The sequence below is a fragment of the Typopeltis vanoorti genome, chromosome 2 (genome assembly GCF_054136105.1).
Source record: "Typopeltis vanoorti isolate ZY-2024b chromosome 2, IOZ_Tvanoo_1.0, whole genome shotgun sequence".
NCBI lineage: Eukaryota > Metazoa > Arthropoda > Arachnida > Uropygi > Thelyphonidae > Typopeltis > Typopeltis vanoorti.
The window spans coordinates 41638234-41652418 of NC_143550.1; the positions used below are offsets into that span (position 1 = coordinate 41638234).

Here is a 14185-nt window from a genome sequence, read left to right on the forward strand (position 1 = left end):
GGATTGCGGTTGTGTGATGTGGACACTCCATAGCACACAACCGGTTATGTGCTATGGAGTGTCCTCCCGTGATGAATCCTTGGGTTGTTTGGGTATATCACGCACGCAATGATATTAAAACATAAAATTAATAAACTTACTAATATTATTGGCATGATATTTTGAAGCCAAATGAACACAGCGAAATACAGATTAAGAATGTTCACTATTCTAGTGAACTTTTGCACACACACACACACACACATAAAGGTTTAATTGACGAATACTCTTTCTTTTATTTAAATTAAGGGAATATTAAATCCCACATTGTTTCAAAACCGAATAGAAACTCAAAGATCGGAATCAAAGTGTTTCATGCCGAATATAGTAACTATAAAAGTATCGGCGACTACTAGCGTAAGCTAAAGCACGTAGTACAAACTAGGGCAACTCGTAGCAAAGCTGGAAAAAGTTCTGATCGCTATTCTTAGTATTTCCCATAATGTAAAACCCATCTCCTAGGAGATGTATGATGTTATACATTATGGTGGCAGGTCACTACTCAGACCTGTTTCCATCTTTATTGAGATCTCATCAGTGAGTAGCTAGACCAAAATAATACTAAGGTAATATCAACTTAATCTAAATAATGTTTACATGGCCGAAATGAAGCCTATTGGCTCTTTATTTTAAATAAACTCTTTCTTTTAGTTCAGTAAGATCGAAATAGAATGCAAAGCAACTGACGAAAGTGATTTGCAAAGATAAAGTTTTTATTTATGCAGAAAGCCGATGTTAGCCTACGGTAGTCAGTGAGAATGTGCTGCAAATACACATTTATTGTCGGTTATCCCTATTTAAATGTAAAAAGAATTATTTTGGAAATGACTGTGTTAATGATCGACAGAAAAAAAAGCTGTTACAAACGTTAACATACAGAGACGTTAAGATCGTTAAGATAAAGTAACTAGGTTTTAGAGTTTAAAATAACATGTGACAAATAGTTAATTAAAAAAAAAAAACAGCATGATTGGAAAATGAGGAATCTGAAACCAATGGTCTGTTAGTTATACTATAACTAATGATTTATGAACACGTCAAATTTAGTTTATGAATAATCCATAAATTTAGGGACTGTCCATTAAACACTGCCGTTGAATAATAACATATTATAACGAAGTCAAATCATTTCCTTACTCTTGAACTTGTGTTCACAAATTTAATTACTTTAAAAATAATCAAGATGAACTGAATGTGATTACTGATTTTTCATATGAATTTAAAATATACTAGTGTCATTATTATTATTATCGTATGTAATTACTGAACTTTTTGGAAATTTTACAGGCAAAATTGTTTATATTTAAATAAATTTTCTTCCTTAAACAAAAAAATAAAAAAAACGAGAGGGAGGTTAGAATTCTGTTACACTTAAAAAGTAATGAAACAAGATCCAGACATGTTATATCATTTTAAAATTGCACAAAAACAACAAGATCTGCAAGTGAAGAGAAATCACTGAAACCAAGCTACACATAATTTATAATGTGACCAGCTGAATGAAGAACCATTAAGAGAAGATGGCCTTGATTCATGAAAATTGTGATAAGATGACAAGTGCAAAAAGTTGAATTACTATTTGAGCATTTTGCAGTAGCATTTCATAGTGGTGAGAGTGGCTTTACATTGAGCCAGAGGTAAGTAGGGAAAAGAGAGTACAGACGCTAGGAGTAGTTATAGTGAAGATACATACTACAATGGGAATGCGCTTAGGGATGGATAATATTCAGGCTTACTTGTTTAATAAGTGCATTTTAGAATGAAGAATCTCTAAGATGAATGAATGTAGAAGTACTATTGCACAAGAATGCTGCTAAAGCAACAGAAATTCAAACCAGTTTATATTTCTTTTATGTTGAAAAGTTAGGTTTGGACTTGAAAGTTTTTCCACTTGGTTATACCACAAATCAAAGATTCCAAGAAATTATATTCTTGATTTAATCCTTTATCCAAGAGTTAGCAAACAAAGTTTGCACCTGAAGTATTTTCAGGACAGGGCAGCTTGTATATAGAAGCTAATGACTTCACATTACTTGCCTTCGTATCCCATAATGCAAAGCACATATCCAGAGTACTTTAATAATAAGGTGCGACACCTGTTGGCTATTCACATATGGAAATATGACTTCTGTTACTTCAACCTTGGTATCACCTCTGGGTCTGGCTCCCACTGATGAGACCTCAATAAAGGTTGAAACACACCTTTCCCATAATGCATAGCATTATACATGTCCTTAAGGATATGTGCTTTGCATTATGGGATACTAAGGCAAGTGATATGAAGTCATTAGCTTCTATATACGAGTTGCCTGGTCCTGAAAATATTTCAGGTGCAAACTTTGTTTGCTTACACTTGGATAAAGGATTAAACCAAGAATATAATTTCTTGGCATCTTTGATTTGTAGGTTTGGACTTGTTATAATCGGTAGATTAGCAGAGGCATGAATCCCTGGAGTCAGAATGGGTTTCAAATCAGTATTGTTTTGATTTAGAAATTTACTTACATTTATTATTATTATTATTACACAGGTATCTCCATAGCAACAGAATACTCATCACAGACAATCCATTGTTCACACAATACTTATCATAACTCTCCTTAAATTGTTTACTGAGCACTTGCAGCCATCTCTGGCAACCCATTCCACCCATTCACCACCATCCAAGCAAATATCTAGTCCTAACACCCTTACTAATCACACTTACACAATTTCCAGCATATAAGCCTTTCTACAAGAACAATTTCATAGGTTGCCCCTTCTTCTCTCCCTGTCTACTGATAACAGTGTAAGTCTTACTAAACACTTTAATAAATTATATGCTTCTATCATGTCTCCCCTTTTTTTGCTTACAGCTAATTTTTGATATCCAGAGAACCATCAGTATATTCTCAGAGTAGCATTCCTCAGAACTGAAACAATAACAAGAGCAAATGATTGTATAAATCACAGAACGGAAGCAAGTGAGAAGCTTAGTTGTCACTGTATTATAAAATATGAGCAAGTTACTGAGACACGACTTCACAAAACCATGTTGTTTCCCAATACAGTATCCCATTTACTATTTTTCCCCTCTTTCTGCTCCCTTGGGACTAACAAGCTGAGACATTGATGAAACAATGTGGTCAAAAGGCACTGACAATTCCCTAGCACCTTCACATAAAACTTGAGTTGCTATACCATCTCATTCCATAGCTTTATTCACATCAAGATTCTGTAATGTGCTGTAGACCTCCATTTCATTTATCTCAGTTTCCATGTAATTCTTTACCCCTCTCATCACTGCAGTATTATCCACCTGGGTGATATACTCTTGCAAAGTATTCACTTAGCAATTCTACTATTTCCACTAATTCAGTTACGTCCCTACCATCGGCATTCATTAAAATCATTCTGCCATAAATATTATTCCTTTTACATACAACATATTGAAAGATCTGTTTGGGATTTTCTTTGACCTGCACTGTTAATTTCCTTTCATTTTCTGATTTTGCCTTTGTGACCACACTGGTTATCATTCTAGCCTTTGCTTTGTACTGCTCATGTGCCTTTTGGTCAGCTTTCTCCTTGAATTTTCTGCGTAAGTTTTTCTTGTTTTGTGAATCCAACTTAATGGTGATATTAATCCATTTAACTCTCACTTGATTTACTCTCCTGACTCTAGGTATGCAGTGTGCCATTACCTCTCTTAAACACCCCTTTACCACTTTTTATGCACTATCAGCATCCAGCCCTTGCAGTTTCACATGTGATGACACTGATCCAAGCAATGTCCTAAGCTTTTCATACTTACCAGCCCTGTATTTCGACATATTACCATTCTTCACTGAAAATTTTACACATTTAGCTATCTCTCAGGTCAAGACCGTATGATCACTCTCACCAACTGGAGGCAACGTGGTCATATTGGTTATAGACAAATTCTCAGGTGTAATTACTAGATCTAGCAATCTCAAATCCCTAGTACAATTCATCACATGCTCCCTCGGGTAATTATTCCATAGTAACTATAAATTCGAATTTCTTCCTCCCATGTGTCTGCTCCTGCTATGAAACCTATGTTGCCATTGTTGAGGTCCCTGATAATAGTTACCTGCCCTTATCACAATTCATCACTTGCTTCCTCGGGTAATTATGCCATAGTAACTCTATAAATTCCAATTCCTTCGTCCCATGTGTCTACTCCTACTACCAAATCTATGTTGCCATTGTTGATGTCCCCGATAATAGTTACCTGCCCTCTGCTCATTGAGCTTATTTACAGATGCCCACTGTCCCTATCATATTTTCCATCCTTTGGTCTGTAGAAGCATCCAACTGTATATTTTGTTCTGTGTACCTCTATCTGTTGCAGCCAAAGAAAGTAGTATATCATGATGATAGACATGTGAATGAGAGTTCATTTGAGGCAGTCTGGTGTGAAATAGTGACCAACGCAACCAAATATACAGTTGGATGCTGCTATAGGCCAGGGAGTACGGGGGGAGATATTGAATTCATGCATCAGCAACTTAGTGCAATGAGTGAAGGCTTAGTGATTATTATGGGTGATTTTAATTATGGTGATATCAATTGGAAGGAGGAATTATCACGTAGCAAAAAGGAAATGGAGTTCATACATCTTCTACGAGATAATTACTTGAAACAGCACATAACTGAAGGGACACGTGGTGTGAGAGTGTTGGACCTGGTTATTGGTTCAGAGGTTATATGCATAAGCAAGGTGTCCTCGTTACCTCCAGTTGGTGAAAGCGATCATGTGGTATTGACTTGGGAGGTTGCAAAATCTGTGGATTTTTCTATTAAGAAGGGGTATGTACGGAACTACAGGTTAGGCAATTATAACAAGCTTCGGAGTGAGCTTGCAGCCATCCCATGGCAGAACATATTGCAAGGAAAAGATGTTAGCAGTGCTTGGGATAAAATCAGCGGGTATCTGAGGAAAGCAATATCAGATTGTGTCCCCATGGTCAGGAGGTCAAACAAGGCAGGCATTAGATGGATGAGCAGTAGTATCAAGCTTGAACTGCAAAAAAAGAAAATGTTATGGAGAATTTACAAGGAGAAAGGCGATCAGGACACCCATGAGCAGTACAAGGCTCAAGCTAGGAAGGTTACCAGCATAGTAAGAAAAGCTAAATCAGATTATGAGAAGACCTTAGCCAAAGAGATCAAGGGTAATCCCAAAGAGTTCTTCCGCTATGTGGCAAGTAAGAGGAAGAATGACTTCGGAAGGATAACCTTAGTGGGTGCTGATGGTATTGAGGTGACAAAATCAGATGTAATAGTCGAGTTACTGAGTGATCACTTTTCAAAAGTCTATCACCCAAGTGAGGATATCTCTATACCTATAGCAATACCTAATGTGAGAATTGAAGCTAAAGAATCAGAGGTATTAAATATATTGCAAAACTTAAATGCAAACACTGCGGTAGGCTTAGATGGAATATCAGCTCGGGTGTTGCGTGAATGTGCAAATGAATTGTCAACCCCTCTTACCTGGATATTTAATTTAAGTTTGAACTCTGGTATGGTCCCTAGGGAGTGGAAGTTAGGCAAAGTGGTTCCTTTGCATAAGGGTGGCTCTAAAACTGTGGTATTGAATTACAGACCAATCACCATCTCAGGAGTAGTGGTAAAAGTATTGGAAAAGTTGGTTAAAGACAAAATTCAAGAATGGGTGGATCAGGATATGATACTCTATAGAGGCCAACATGGTTTTGTTAAAGGTAGATCCTGCCTTAGCAATCTATTAACTATTCATAATAGGATAACATCCGAGTTGGACAAAGGAACTGGCTACACAGTGGTACTTCTGGATTTTGCTAAGGCTTTTGACAGGATACCCCATAGAACACTGTTACGCAAATTGGAGCAGATGGGAATGGATATTAAATTGGTGATATGGATAGGAGAATGGCTCAGGGAGAGATACCATAAGGTGGTGTATGGAGGAGCCGAGTCCAGAATGAGGCAGGTGACCAGTGGTGTGCCTCAGGGCTCTGTGCTTGGGCCAATGTTGTTTAATTTGTATATAAATGATATAGGAAATGGCTTAAAGGGAGATATTCAGTTGTTTGCTGATGATGCAAAGTTGTGTAGTGCAATAAAAAATCAAGCTGATGTTGAAAGTTTGCAGGAGGATTTAAATAAGCTGGTAAAATGGGCAAAAGAAAATGGATGTCAGTTCAATGTGGAAAAGTGTAAAGTCATGCATTTTGGGATTAAAAGATTACCAGCTGTGTACTACATCGATGGAAAGGTACTCCAAGAGATTGATGAGGCTAGGGACTTAGGGGTATTGGTAGATAGGGAGATGAAGTTCAGAGGACACATTGCTAAGGTGTCCAAGATTGCACATAGGATTACTTGGTTGTTGAGGAACACACTGACATCCAGAGATAAAGAGGTTATTATTCCCCTTTATAAAGCATTGATACTTCCACATTTGGATTACTGTGCTCAGGTCTGGTCACCTGGATTCCTTGGAGATGAGGAGGCTGTGGAGAGGGTTCAGAGAAGAGTGACCAAGTTGGTGAGTGATATAAAAAATGCTCCCTACATTGATAGATTGAGAGCTTGTGGATTGCAGAGATTGGTTGATAGGCGAAGAAGAGGGGATATGATAGAAACATTCAAATTACTAAAAGGTTTTTATAGGATTGATGCAGGGGAAATGTTTCAGCTGTGTGATAGTGATGGAAGAACAAGAGGTCATCTCTGGAAATTAAAGAAGAGTGTGGTTAACAAAGGTGTCAGAACAAGGTTTTTTGCCTGGAGGGTGGTGAATGAGTGGAATTCATTGCCTGACTTAGTTGTGAGCTCTTCGTCTGTAAATGAATTCAAGAAGAGATATGACAGATATTGTTTTGCTAGTTTGGGTCTCCCGCGATGAGTCTACTGACTCCATGGAGATACCCGTAATAATAATAATAATAATATCTCACACAAGATAGCCTCAGATGTGCTATTTTCATTGGCCTTTGAACTTCTACTCTCTTTGGTTGCAGTTCATTGGCTATCATCAATAGTATTCCTCCCCCATTATTTGTTTTCTATCCTCCCTGAACACACCATACCTTTTGCATTCTATCCCATTAACTACTGTCAGCCATGTCTCCCTAATCCCAATAATCTTTGGACAGGTTGAACAAACCAATGCCAAAAATTCTCCCCCTTGTTCTGAATGATCATGGCATTAGTGTACAAGAAGTGCAAAATCCTTTCAGTCCATTGCTTTTCTGATGCTTTATACTAGTTATCTCATTCTGGTTTGTTATCAGTTGTTCCAACTTACAGATTTTATGCATATTCTTACACTCAGCTGCCTTACTGATATCTGCATATCCAATAATCAGCCCCCCCCCCCCCCCGCTAAAATCTCTAGTTTCCCTGATTTTGACATCCATTTTCACTTTATTCAACAATTCTTTTTTCCAGACTCTGAATACCAAATCCATTCAGATGAAAACTATCCTTCTTGTAAAAGTTCTTTTGCCCATCCAACTCACTTCACACATCTGTAAACTCCACATATTATTCCCCCTGCATAACCTATGTATTGACTGTAGCAATACTCTGGCAATAGACTCTCCCCCCCCCCCCCCAGCACTATCCATCTCAACCTTCCAAACTACACACTGTTTAACTCCTTTTGACCCAAGAGTGGCGTTTGCACATATATCTGCTCTGACATATCTTGCCAGAGGGCACCTAACCTAGAATTACCCAACTTTGACCTTTTTTGGTGAAAATATCCCTTCCCCACTCAGTCAGATTCATCTGCTATCTCTGTTGCTCTCCTAATGTCACCAACCACTCTGTGCCCTTTAATTTCCTCTCCTTAAAATTGATTTTCTCTAGTCCCACTCTCCTAACAGCAAAATCATCCTCCTAGGAGATTTTAAATGTCCATAACACCAACTGGCTTTCCTCCTCCAGTAGTACAGACCTTGCAGGCAGAGATGCTAAAAGATTTGCTATCACTAATGGCCTTACATAATTTGTTCACATGCCAACCAGAATACCAGATAACCCAAACCACTCCCCAAATACCCTAGGTCTCTTTCTTACCAATGACACATCCAAATATGCAGTGAAGTAGTGAGTCCCCCTGGGTAATTCTGACCACAATCTAGTGCTCATCTCTTCCCCCATGCAACAATGTTTACACAGTCACTCTCACACAAGAGTAGTTTGGCATTATAACAGTGCCAAGGAGGATGGCCTCTGATACTACTTTGCTTCATTTCCATGGTTGCACTATTGTTTCCGGTCTCCCAATCCAAACATATGCACTTAACATATCACCAAAGTAATCCTTGCTGGCATGGAAGCATAAATTCCCCACACTTCTCTGAACTGCTGTCTCCTAACTAAACCCTGGTTCTCCAAAATATGTGCCAAGGCTGTACAATTGAAACATCAAGCCTACCACAACTGGCTCAAATCAAGAACTCCATCCTCCTTCAATTCTTATACTGAAGCCTGAAATAGATGCTAGAAAACTATCAATACTTCCAAAACAGAATTTGAACAGGCAAAAAAAGCAGAAAACTTGAAGCCTGCCCAAATGGCAGCCGTGACTTTTGGTCGCTTGCCAAAGCAATTTGTCGTAACTTTTGCCCTACACTATTTCCACCCTTATCATACCCAGATGGCTCTATTGCATCATCACCCACAGAAAAGCTAGTCTCCTGGCTTTACAGTTTGCTTCCAATGCATGCATATCTGATAATTGTAAATGCCCCCCCCAACCATTCCAGATGCCCAACATACAATATCCCCTATATCCTTTTGCCAGAAGGAGATCAGAAAAAATATCATCTAAATTGACACAAAAAAGTCTCCTGCTCTGATGGCATTACCCCAATTGTCTTGAAGGTCTGTCTACCAAAACTGACTCCTATCCTATGCCATCTGTACATACTCTCTTACTCCACTGGTATCTATTCCAAAGCCTGGAAATTGGCTTATATTCAATCCATTCCTAAGAAGGAAAACAAATCACTGCCATCTAACTACTGCCCTATCTCACTCACCTCAGTCCTATCTAAAGTAATGGAGAAAACCATCGGTTCAACTCCTATACTACCTTGAAGGGACCCAGCTATTAAGCGACCATCAGTAAGGATTCTGTCACTGCTGATGAACAGGAGATCTACTCTCATATATCACTCATCTCTGGACAAATGCCACGAAGAAATTTGGCAAATCTCAGGTGGTTGCACGTGATATCTCTAAAGCTTTTGACTTTGTCTGGCACAAAGTCTTACTAAGCAAACTCCTATCATTTGGACTGTCTCAGGACTTCAACAGTTGGATTGCCAGCTTTCTGTCTGGACACACTATATTTGATGGCAGATGGTTCCTTATTCTCTTGCCATCTAACTAATGCTGGGTTCCACAAGGTTCTGTTTTCTTGCCAACCCTCTTCCGTTTGTATATCAGTGATCTACTTTAGTTGACCTCCAACCCAATACACAGTAGATGACAGCACATTGCACTCCTCCCTTTCATTTGACAAACCTTACTCTACACACCTCACTTCAGCCTATAGAACATCAACTACCACCGCCCCAATTCTGACCTCCAAGCCATCCTCCAATGGGGCTCAGATAACCTCGTCAACTTCAATGATAGTACAACCCAGTTTCTGTTTTTATTTCTCACAACAAAGAACTATTTTTCCATAGTTTTATTTTTGATAACACTCAAATTTCCAGACAAGATGAGATTTCTCTTCTTGGAATTATCCTAACATCAGACCTCTTCTGGCATAAACACATCACAACCATTGCATCCTCAACTTCTAAAAAAACTAGGATTTCTCTTTTGCTCAAGATGTTCCTTCACCCCTGAACAGCTATTAACCTTATACAAATCACAAATCTGTCCAGCTATTGAATACTGCTCTCACATATGGGGTGAGGACCCTAAACGTTCCTTCAAAATGTTTGACTCAATACAGACAGTACCGTCGACAGGGTATAGTATAGAGGCAGCCTGCCTCACAGCACCGCTTATAAGGGTGCTTGTTCAGCCATATTGCAGTAGGTGCCGTATTACAGCAACAAGATATTTTACACTTGATGTAGATGCAATAGATTTATTTGAAGAATTAAAAACTCTCAAAAATAATACAAGAGAAAAGTGGTGCTCACCAAATTTTATCATATATATATATATATATATATTAAACCAAAATCTTGTAGATATATATCCCAACGTAAACACCACCCTAAGGATAGTGTTAACAATTCCTGTTAGCATAGCAAGTGCAGAAAGAAGTTTTTCCAAGCTTAAACTGATTAAAAATTATTTGCAAACAGCAAGACCCAAGAAAGATTGGTTGGTCTAGCAATTATGTCAATAGAGGTGGATATAGCTTATAATTTAAATTTAGAAAAAAGTTTTATTGTTCGATATCCCTGTAGAGCAAACATTTAATTAATAGTATTATATTTTTGTCTTATAATCATCAGGCATGATATTTAATTGTTTGCCTCAGGGCACAATCTAATCTGGCTATAGCCCTGAATACAGAGGAGAGCAATTCGACTTATTAATGACCCATCTCTTACCAATTCACTCCCCTCACTTTCACATAGACGTTTGGTCTCCACAATTTGTGTATTCTATAAATATTTTCATGGCAAATGTTCGTCTGAAATAGCATCAACAATTCCCCCACTCTGTACTAAACCTGTTGGAACACTTACAGCTGCTGCCCAACATCCTTTCACAGTACACTTTGAAGCCCAGAATAAGTTTCTTTTCCTCCTCCTCCTTCATCCCTGCTACTACTGTACTGTGGAACAATCTTCCCCCCTTGATGTATTTCCCAAGGAATACAATATACATGCTTTTAAATCAGATCTAAACAAGTTTCTCCTTTCCCAACCCACTACCCATATATGGTACTAGCGTACTATAGGTTGATCAACCAACCTCTCATGTATGGGCCCAACATTAAAAAAAAAAAGACTCACTATCTTTTTAATTTCTCACTCTTTTCTTTTAGTACTTCCAGTAAAAAAGATAACTGTGTATTTGGAAGTGTGGTCAAGGTGTTGCCTAGGTATGATAATGGTGAGTTGAGATGAAGAGCAGTGATCATGATGGTATGTTGTCAGAGCTATGTGATTAGAAAGAAGTGGAGTTTGTGAATGTGTTGGATGCATTTGAAGCAAAGATGGAAATGTTCAAAAGTGGTGGGTTGCATTTGAATGGATTTTGGTGTGATTAAGTTAGAGAGACTATTGCTGCAAGCAGGAATGCTTGATGTGAGCATGATAGTAGAGGAAAGAAGAGGTGAAGCAAAAGATTAGGAGAGAGGAACTGGTGAGACCGAATTATGTAAATGAGAATAGCAGTGCTGTGAGTGATAATGATAGAATGAGAATGAAAGATGAACAGGGAAATGGGAGGAGTCAGGGAGACAGTATAAGGAGAGTGGATGTTAGAAGTAGTAGTGAATATGGGAATGGGGGGTGGCCTGTGATGTAGTTGAGTCTAGAGATAGATAGGTTAAGTGGTGATAAGGCAATTAGGAATGGTTAAGTGTAAGGAAATCACAACCTACAAGTGTCATGAGCAGGACTGGTTATAGACCTAAAAGTGAACTGTTGTGTTTATTTACAAATGCCAGGAGCATCAGAAATAAGGGAGATGAAATGGTTTCTTTGACTGAGTTTACTTGCCCAAAAATTGTTGAATAAGGATGATTTCTTAATGGGAATAGAAATGGAAGAATATGATGTTTTCTGTGAGGATAGAAAAGACAAGAAGGGAGGCAGGGGTTGCTGTTGATGATGGTATGTGAATTATGTCCACACAAAGTGGAGATGCAAGATGTAAATAGTGGCAACTATTTACATCTTGCATCTTCAGTTCTTCTAGCATACTATTCCAAATGAATAGTATGCTAGAAGAACTATGTAAGGAGGGGGAAAAAAAGCAGGGTTACAGTTTGTCGATGTGTGTGTGGAATGCTTTTGAGAGGTCAACTGGAGAGACTGTGGCTAGAAGGAAGAATAATGAGTGATGTACAGGTATCAGTGGAAATCAGAGGTAATGTAAATGAGTGGGAGAGTGGACCAGATAAAACCAACATGATTGGAAATGGAAGTGAGAGTAGTGTGAGAGATGCAATATGTGAACAGGAATGCAAGCCATTCAGGGAAACCTCTCCCTGACTCTCCATGCATGGAGAGTCAGGGAGTCAAAGCATAAAGAGATTGGATTCTGGAAACAATAATGAATTTATCATCATCATCATCAAATTCCTGCCATGTACCCTCAAGGGGTGTACAAGATATGATAGTACTACATGAAAAAAATTACATCATTACTTACTTCCTATTTACAATTTTCCTCCAAATCAGTCTGTTACTTGTCAAGACTCCAACATTATCAGATCTTATATTTCTATCATCTAAGGCACTTTGTACCATATCAATCCACCTATATCTTGGTTTTCCTCTGGGTCGTTTTGCTGCCAACCTGGCAGAGAACACTTGTTTTGCTAATCTTTCCTCGCCCATTCTGTTTAAGTGACCATACCACCTGAGATTAGCTCTACTAACGCATTCCTGGATGCGGACAATGTCAAGTTCTTTCCTAATATCCTCGTTGTTAATATGATATTGCCATTGATGCCATCTGTTCACGCCCATAATCTTTCTCAGGACTCTCATATCTGCGGTCTCTAGTCTTTGGTCAAGTGTTTTACTTCTAACCCAGCTCTCAGATCCATAAGTTAAAACTGGTTTGAACACTGTCTTGTATACAGCTAATTTAGTGTTCCGACTAATTTCTCTCTTATTCCAAATGAATTTATTCAATTGACTTCCCACCATACCAGCTTTGCTGATTCTGTTGTCTATTTCTATATTTAATTTACCATCTTCAGTAAAAATCATGCCTAAGTAGCTGAAATGTTTCACTTGTTCCATAGGTTCTCCATTCACAACACAGTTAACATTTTCAATGATTCTGCCTATTTTCATTGTCTTTGTCTTTTTATTGCTGACTTTCATACCATATCTATTACAACAGCTATTCAGTTTAGTCAGAGAGTCTTGCAGACTTGTAGTGGATTTATTTAGAAGTATAACATCATCTGCATAAAGCAAAGAGCTGACATTAACATCTCCAATTTTGATATCATGTTTAATACCACTTTCCTTCATAATGTGATCCATATAGATAATGAATAACAGAGGGGATAATGTACATCCTTGTCTCACACCAGATTTAATATTAAATCATCTCCCTGTACTTCCTTCAATTCTACTGCTGACTTACAACTCAAATAAAGACTAAGTATTGCTTGATATAATGCCCCATTGACACCATATAACTGCAGCGTATTGAATAGCTTCTCTCTTGGCACCTTGTCATATGCCTTTTCCAAACCGACAAAACTTAAATACAGATCTTTGTTATATTCCCATGCTTTCTCGACTATTTGTCGTAAAATGAAGATCTGATCCTGACAGCCTCTGTTTGGCCTGAATCCAGCTTGTTCTTCACCAAGCTTTTCTTCCACAATTCTTCTCAACCGTTTCTCAAGTATACTTGCATAGATCTTGCCAGGAACACTCAGTAGGGAAATACCTCTGTAATTCTCACATTCAGTTTTATTTCCCTTTTTATATACGGGTACTATGAGAGCTCTACTCCAGTCATCAAGAATTCGTCCCTCTGTCCATGCTTTCTGAACTATGCAGTGCAGCCACTGTAAGATTCTTATACCACCATACTTCAGCATCTCTGGTCGAATATCATCTACTCCTGCTGCCTTTCCACATTTCAAGCCTTTGATGGCTTTTTCTACTTCAAGTATGGATATGTATTCCTGACTGCATGCCTGGTCAGTGTTTTTTACCACTGTGCTGTCATCACTGCTTGTTTCATTTAGTCAGAACTGTACAATGTTAGTTATGAGGATTGGCTGAGGGAGTGTGGACTGCAGAGTTTGGTGGATAGAAGAAGGAGAGGTGATATGATTGAGACTTTTAAACTGTTGAGAGGTGGTTACTGGATTGACACTGGGGGAGTTCTTTCACTTGGTTGAAAGCGGGAAGGAATGATGACAAGGGGCCATCCCTGGAAGTTACGAAAGGAAACTGTGAGAAAGAGG

At 38.4% G+C, this 14185-nt stretch overlaps 1 protein-coding gene across 3 annotated transcripts in view; it reads left to right on the forward strand.

The window, feature by feature from the left end:
- Positions 1-451: 451 nt before the first annotated feature.
- The window catches only part of LOC150108962 (protein-lysine N-methyltransferase EEF2KMT), a 166276-nt gene continuing 152542 nt past the window's right edge, over positions 452-14185 (forward strand). Inside the window, exon 1 of one of the 3 annotated variants that reach the window (XM_090404592.1) lies at positions 452-605. The gene's annotated coding sequence lies outside the window, so the exon portion shown is untranslated. Of the gene's footprint in view, positions 606-867; positions 1038-1417; positions 1677-14185 lie in introns of those variants that run through there. The other 2 variants (XM_090404583.1, XM_090404603.1) reach the window with 2 other exon arrangements.